This window comes from Terrapene carolina, unplaced genomic scaffold, assembly GCF_002925995.2.
Source record: "Terrapene carolina triunguis isolate 2854851 unplaced genomic scaffold, T_m_triunguis-2.0 Scaffold69, whole genome shotgun sequence".
Lineage (NCBI taxonomy): Eukaryota > Metazoa > Chordata > Testudines > Emydidae > Terrapene > Terrapene triunguis.
The window spans coordinates 42,574,518-42,582,536 of NW_020664420.1; positions in this window are offsets into that span (position 1 = coordinate 42,574,518).

Consider the following 8,019-nt stretch of genomic DNA (forward strand, 5'->3'; position numbering starts at 1 on the left):
TTAAATGTTTTACTACTATTGGACTGCTTGTACTTATATCATCTTCAATTTTTATTTAGGAATACAAGTCTTTATATCTATGACTATACTAAGCAAAGACTACTGTTTTTTTATTATAATTGTTAATAAAAAAAATTCCAGTAAACTCCAGTAACTTGAGAAATGACATGGTTGTCAATGGGATCTATGAATTTAAGAAAAATATACCTTTGGGGCTTTTTGAATGCACTGTGTACCTTGTCAGTTAATTTATGGCTGTATTTATCTTTACATTTTCAGTTTTACAGGAGCACTGTCTTAACTATATCTCCTAAATCAGGAAATCTTTAAGAAAAGTTTACTTGCTGAGTCAACATACAATTGGTGCTTTCTGGACAGATCAATGGGGACTTTATTTCTGCAAAATATCGATTGCATGTGAATTAAAATACTTTTATTAGTCCAAATGTGAAATGCAATATCCTTAAACAATGTTGTAGTTGTTCTTTACCCATCTTTTTTTCCTCTCTAAAATTGTTTTAAATGCTGGCACAAACATTTCATGTATTGTATGATAATTGTAACATTTACCAAAACAAATATATTGTTTTTAATTTGAGTATGAAATTCTGTATTATATCAGTCAGCATTGTAGTGATGCAGGCAATACATACATGTGTACATTAGATGCAGTCTTCATACAGTAGTGGCCTAACTTTACAAAAGTGCTTCTGTTGACAAGATTGGGTTGCTGAGCACCTCTGAAAAACAGACCATAAAACTTTTTTTTTCTTGTGTAGCAAGTTTATTAAATGTTTACATTTTTTCCTTAATTACTCATTCTGTAGTGACTAAGGCTTTGTCTACACTGCCAATTGAAGGACAAAAATGTTGTCGTTCACAGGTACTTAAAGAATCTCCCCCCGAAAGACCAAAGATTTGCCATGGCAAGTGGCAGTGTAAATGGCTCATTGTTGGCAGGCGCGTTCTCCTGTCGACAACATGAACCCCACTCGTAGGGGGTGGAAGTATTTTGTTGGCAAAAGTGCCGACAAACAGCATTTAACTACCTGACTTTTAGCGACACGGCCATGTCGCTAAAAGCTGTGTAGTGTAGACAAAGCCTTAGTTTGACATATTATGTTCACTATTTATTTTCCAGGTTTATAAAAATATCCCTAAAAAGGTTGCTTTCAGGTGCATATGTAAAAAAAAAAAAAAAATCACACACTCCATAATATCATCTACTAATGAGTGCACTAGCGATACCTATTATGAGAATTTGTTTGCTTCCCCCTCCCTCTTGCTTCTGCAAGAAATAGTGTTCAGAGGCAGAGGTGACTTGAACTCCTACCACAGCTAGCCCAGTGTGTCCAACAACAAATTAAAATGTAAATTTACAGTCCCTTGAGATAAGTGGGGGACATTCATTTGTTTCAGGCTGGCTGGTGATACAGTACTGCATCAGTTTACACTTAATTCACATTTTGAAAGTTATCCTCATAATAAAGCCTAAGCAGGGCTTAAATTCAGCCCGCGCTGTCTGAAGCAGAGATCTGGTAAATATTTTCAACCCCCCTGGAGTTTTTAAAGCATGGGGGAATGATGGGGGAAAGGGAGTTGTGGGAAATACCCTGAGTATTTAAGCCCTGAGCCTAAGTACTTTTTCGAAGAGTCATCTAGGTGCTGGATCACAATTCTGAAGCAAGGAGTGGTATCAGCAGCTAATTGTGTGGCCAAGGAATTGGAATACATGGAGTTCTGCCATTTATCTGAAGGGGGGAAAAAAGAGGCAAAAGTGTAAAATAAATAGACAAAACAGCTATTTCTCAATCTCTGAATGTGATCACCTTACATGAGAGAATGACAAAAGGCAGAAGCTATGGCACACTGTGGTGTCCTAAGTCTCGCCCTTGATGGAATGAAGGGCTAACAGCACGAATTTTTCCCTTTCAGACACCATCTGCTGGACTGTATGACAGGACAATAGAAAGAAAAATGCCAGCTTCCATCAGGAATAGCTCAGTTCACTTTTGGCCTCCAGCTCCACCACAGAAGTGGGAGGAAAGCACCTCAAAAAGGTTTTTCATGGCCTTTTTTATTTCTACATGGAGAGGTTGGGACAGCAATTTCAATGGGTCTTGGGCACTGGTGTTTGCTGTGCATGATGTTTTCATTCATCCTTCTGTGCTCTTTGCACCCTCCTTTTGTCTGTTTCTTCCACTTTTGCATCTTTTCATTATCTAAGACTCTAAGCTCTCTGGGATAGGGACTAAAGCTGGGTGAAATTTTTTGTCTGAAACTCTTTAAACAAAGAAAGCAGATTTGGGTCAACCAAAACATTTTGCAAATTTGTGTCGATTTCAGCAAATTGTTTCAGTCCAAGTTAGAAAAATAAATAAGAATCAGAAATATCTAAATGAACAGTTTTGACACTTCTGAAATATCTTGTTTTGATTTTTCAGGCTGGGTTCACAAGGAGACTTAGGCACCAGAACTGTTTGCAGTGACACTGCCCCCTTCTTATAATGTTCAGCTCAGGCATTCCTCTGACATTTGAGCAATGCAAGGACTTGAACCCAGTTTTCTCCAGTGTTTGGTGAATACCTGACCTACCAAGCTATAAGCTAGTCTGTTGGGGGATCTGCCTCAATCTCTCAACAACCTGTTCCATTTGTACACACAAATAGTGCAGGGGGGACTGGAATCTGGGTGTCACATCCCCCTGAGATGAGTCCCCTAGATATTGACCTAACGTGTCACTCCCTCTCTGGACTAATGACTATTCAAATATACCCTGTACCCTTGTGGTTAGGCTACTCAACCTAGCATGTGGGAGATGCAAGGTTTTAATTTCTGCTCTGGAATAGGGACTTGAAGCCACCTCTCCCCCTTCTAGTTGAGTGCCCTAGCTGCTGGCTAAATGACATTTTTCCAGCTTCTGAATCACAAAATACTGTTGTTTCAGTTCCATCCAAACCAAACCAAAATTCTGATTTTTTTGGACCTGCCAGTGAAAAATCAGTTATTTGACCAGCTCTAGTAGGGACAGTCTTACTGAAGTGTTTATAAAGCGTCTAATGCAATGGCCAATGATAGGCTCCATCCCTGCACACACACCCTTGTGGCAATTTCTGTCTTTGCAGGCCATTTGCCCTCTTTTCCCTCTTAGGTCTAGCAGTGATTTCCTATCAAACCAGAGTTCTTAGACAAATATTCTCCCTCTGTGGGGCTTATTGTGTCCCTCTGCTTCCCTTATCAAATTTCTACAATTCCTAATTTCTGATTTATATTCATTACTATCAACTTCCCCCTTCTTCCATTTGTTATGTATTATTTTTTATAGCTTCTTTCACTTCCCCTCTATACCAGGTCCAGTTATTTTTTTAATCAGTATGGCCTCCTTGAGTGTGGGATTGTGTTGGTTTTTTTTTTTTTAGCATCTAGGAAGGTGTTCTTAAATGATTCCCAATTATCCTTCACATTTTTCTGATTAAATTCTTCCTCCCAGCTGATCTGGCTCATAGTTGTTTTCAGCTTTGAGAAATTGGATGCTTGTAAAGTTCCATGGAGATCAAAAGTACTATATAAATCATAATGGCATTGTTTGTGAGCAGTAAAAAGTATCTGTGACCTTGAAGCATTGTAAAGTAAATCTTGCAACAAATACTGAATGTACCAATCTTAGCTCCACAAGAGCGTAGGCTGCAAGCAGACGGCATGCTGAGTGGTGCCTTCTGCTAAAGGGCTTGAAAAATAAGAGAATATGTTCAGATGCTTTGACAAAAATCAGTCTAATAGTTGTAGAATATTCTTTTGGTAAGGTTTGGTTATGGTAGCTAAAATATAAATGATAATTCTTGTGTGTGGGGAGAAGAGATGGTAGCATTCAGATGCAGAGTCTTACAACTTAAGACAGTATTTGGTCCTGCCATGCGGGCAGGGGACTGGACTCGATGACCTCTCGAGGTCCCTTCCAGTCCTAGAATCTATGAATCTATGAATAAGGTCACAATCTCAAGTGTGGAACAGGGCCATTATGAATGAAAGGTGTTAAGGTGACTGACTGGAGTGCAGGTGTGTGTGTGTCAGTAGTGACTCTGGTCTCTGATTAAGTTACTATTAGCCAAATTACTACTTTTTAAAAGCTTCATAATTGACACTGTTACCAACTATCAATTTAAGTTAGCCTTTCCCCTGAAAAAAAATATCCTTATTTCATGCGGTGTTTGCTTCAAAATAGGATTAAGACAGAGTGGTACAAGGAAGCTAGTGATGTAAGGTTACCTGTACAACCTTAATTCAGCCTCCTTGTGTGTATACATTATGATAGTCTTTAATTCCGTGATTACATCTTATTTTTTCTATAGGACCTTTGACTTATTCGGTGCACAGAATGGATAGTACTCACAGGAAATTCCCATATCTGTTACAATGAGCACCATGGAAAAGCCCATGAGGAAATTAATAATTCTAACGGATATGGGAATATCCTGCAATGTCTTCGGAAAATCTCATTGCACTAAATGTATGTATTATTATGTGCTGGGATTGTATGTAACCTCTAGGGGAGAGATGTGATGTGAGACCTGGGAGTTCAAAAGATTATATTGTAAATGTGCCAGACAAGTATGGATTTATGGGATAAGTGTGAAGTGGATCTCCTGGGGAATCCCTAGGGAGAGGTGAATGCAAATTACCCAGCTCCAGTTATGCAAACACCCAGCCTTTGAAGCTACTGAGTGAGGAGAGGGTCTTTGTCTGGTGATTACCTGTTACACAAGGCCAAGATCAAAGCTATATCAAGAAACAGGTTATGTCTTTGTTCTGCTCTGGATCTAAGACAAAGACATATTTGTAACACAGAGAAAACCCAATTGTGGGTTTTGAAGGATTAAAACCTACCAGCACAGGCGCGGACTTTCCAATGTGCTGGGGGGGTGCTCGACCCCTGGCTCTGCCCGAGGCCCTGCCCCCACTCCACTCCTTCCGCCAAGGCCCCACCCCTGCCCTGCCTTTTCCTACCCAGTTCCGCCCCCTTCCCCAAGCACGCTGCGTCCTTGGTCCTTTCCCCCTCCCCTTTAGCGCCTCCTGCGTGCCGCAAAACAGCTGATTGTGGCAGGTGGGAGGCGTGGGGAGGGAGGGGAAAGTGCTGATTTGCAGGGCCTGCCGGCGGGCGGGAGGCACTGGGAGGTCGGGGGGCAGTTGATGGGAGGCTGCTGGTGGGTGCTCAGCATCCACCATTTTTTCCCCATGGGTGCTCCAGCCCCAGAGCAACCATGCCTACCAGAACCCTAGGTTGGAGCTGAGGGTGACCTCTGGCAAGCTTTTTAACATGTATGTAAGAACTTTTATTGTTCTAAAATGTTTTCTCTGTAATGGTTTTACCATAAGAATAAACACACTTACTTAGAAGGAGCTGTGTGGTAACTTATAATTGCAGGCAATACACTGGTCACAGCCTTTGGAGAGGAAGCACAGCTTGCTGGGGATAACATATGGTAAGGCAGGCAACTGTGCAGCCCTAAAACCCCTGGTCAGGATGTAGGGAGATGTGGGTCTCCACCCAGAAGAGGTGGACCCAGAAACCTTTAAGTGGGTGCCCTTCAGAGACTATGGTGGGAGAAATCCAGGTGCAGTTGCTCTGAAACTGTGACATTCATCACTATAGTATCTGAGTGTTTCATAAACATTAATTATTTTTCTTAATAACACTCCTTTGAGATGACAGGCTATTATTATTCTAATTTTACAAATAAGGATCTGAGGCAAGGAGAGATTAAGATCCAAAGTGTCCACTTATTTTGGGTACCAAATTTGAGTCACTTAGTGCCTGATTTTTCATGTAGCATTGATATAGGCAGAGCACAACTCCTGTTGACTTCAATTGCAGCTGTAAATAGAGAAGAATGGTGAGAGTTAGGAATCTTGGGTTCCATGGCCGATTCTGGATGGCAGTGTGCCCTTGTGTTCACAGACTTTTTGCCTCTGTCCCTCCAGCCAACCGTTGTTCCAGGTTTGTCCATCCCTCTTGTTTCCCTCACCCTAGTCTCCTCCACATGCTGGCTAAGGCCTAGTCCTAGTCTCCTCATCCAGCCAGTCCTAGTCTCCTCATCCAGCCAATCCTAATCTCCACCCTCCCCTCTCCTCATCACAGTCTCCTTGTCCAAGGATAGGGATAGTATGTGATCATGTAATTCAGAGGTTCTCAAAGTGTGGTCTGCGAGCTCCATTCAGGTGGTCCGTGGATATTTCCCTCTAAGCTGCAAGCCTGGGTGATACCACACAAGAGAATGAAGGGCCACCCACCTAATTAGTGGAGCCGTGCAGGCGTGTCTCCACTAATTAGGTGCCTGGACCGTGGAGAAGATACACTTGTAAGGTGAGGTGGTGGCCTTGGGGGGGAATAGGGGGCAGTGGGGTGAGAAGAGGGGGTGGAGGAAATTTGGGATGTGCAGGGCTGCGGCGACTTTCCCCAGCTCCAGGGCTGTTGCTGCCAGGGAGAGACAGCCCTCCTTCCCAGCCTCAGCTCTGTGGCTGCTATGGTGTGGGAGAGAGGGAGAGACTCCCCTCCTTCCCAGCCCCAGCTCAGGGGCTGCTGCAGCAGGGCAGAGAGGGCACATCCATCGCATTAGAAAGGTAAGACTACTGATATTAAAATATGAGTTGTGTGCTTTTATTTGTAGAAGAAAAAATGTTTATTATAAAAAAAAAATTATATCGTGCTTTTATTCAAAGTGTTTTATAATAGTTAGCTAATGATATAAACAACATTTGGAAAGATCATTAAGTGGTCTGCTGAGACCCAGCAATTTTCAAGTGGTCCATGAAAAAAAAGTTTGAGGACCACTGAATTGAAGCCTGTATCATAAGGGATTCACATAGGGTTGCCAGGTGTCCAGTTTTCAACCGAATGTCCGGTTGAAAAGGGGTTGTAGTGGCTTGGCTCAGCACTGCTGCCTGGGCAGTTAAAAGTCCTATCTCATAGAGCTGGAAGGGACCCTGAAAGGTCATTGAGTCCAGCCCCCAGGACCAAGTACTGATTTTGCCCCAGATCTGTAAGTGGCCCCCTCAAAGATTGAGCTCACAACCCTGGGTTTAGCAGGCCAATGCTCAAACCACTGAGCTATCCCTCACCCCTTCTGCTCTGTGGTGCTGCAGGGCTAAGGCAGACTAGTCCCTATCTGTCCTGGCACCGTGCTGTGCCCTGGAAGCGGCCAGCAAGTCTGGCTTCTTGGCGCGGGGGTGGGGGGGCTCCACGCACTGCCCCCACCCCAAGCACTGGCTTCACACTCCCATTGGCTGGGAGCAGGGATGAGGCCTCCAGGGAAGGGCCGGGGCTAGGGTGTTTGGTTTTGTGCCATTAGAAAGTTGGCAATCTTATATTCACACAAGGGGAACAAAATAAGGGTCCACAGCCAACCTTAATTCTGGCAATTCCTAACATCTGGGTGCTTTGTTTTTGCAACTTGAATAGTCCTTTAACGTAGGTTTTGGTGTATAATTTATACTGAAATTGTTGAATCTAAGGAGGTGGGACAAGAACTGAGGGCTTCTTTTCACACAAAACTTGCACCTACATTTTGCCCACTGAGGTAGCGAAACCGGTGCTGACTGCAGTGTGGACATACTGAAATCAGTTTGAGCGTGTGTGTGTCACTAAACCGATTAATGCATTTTAACTAAATGGGTGTGAGATCTGTGCGGGGACCCGCCTGGCGTCAGCTACCAGCCAGCAGCAAATTTGGACCTGAAGGATGATTTTGCTCATGGATTCCAGCCGTTCAGCTTCCTGGCTCTGCAGCGCCTCCTATGCCCTGTGGGCGGGGTGGGGCTGGATCTCTGGACGCCGCCTTGCACCATGCCGCAGGAGGCTCTCGAGAAACTCACCCCCAGCAGCCAAGACGCCCCACAGGAGGGAAGTGGAGGATTCTGCGCAGGCGCAGAAAGGAATTTCCAAGGAATGGCCGCAGCCTCTGTCGGGCCAAGGAGAACTAGGCTCTGCGCATGCGCGGAGAAACCCGAGCGAGTCCCGTGAAA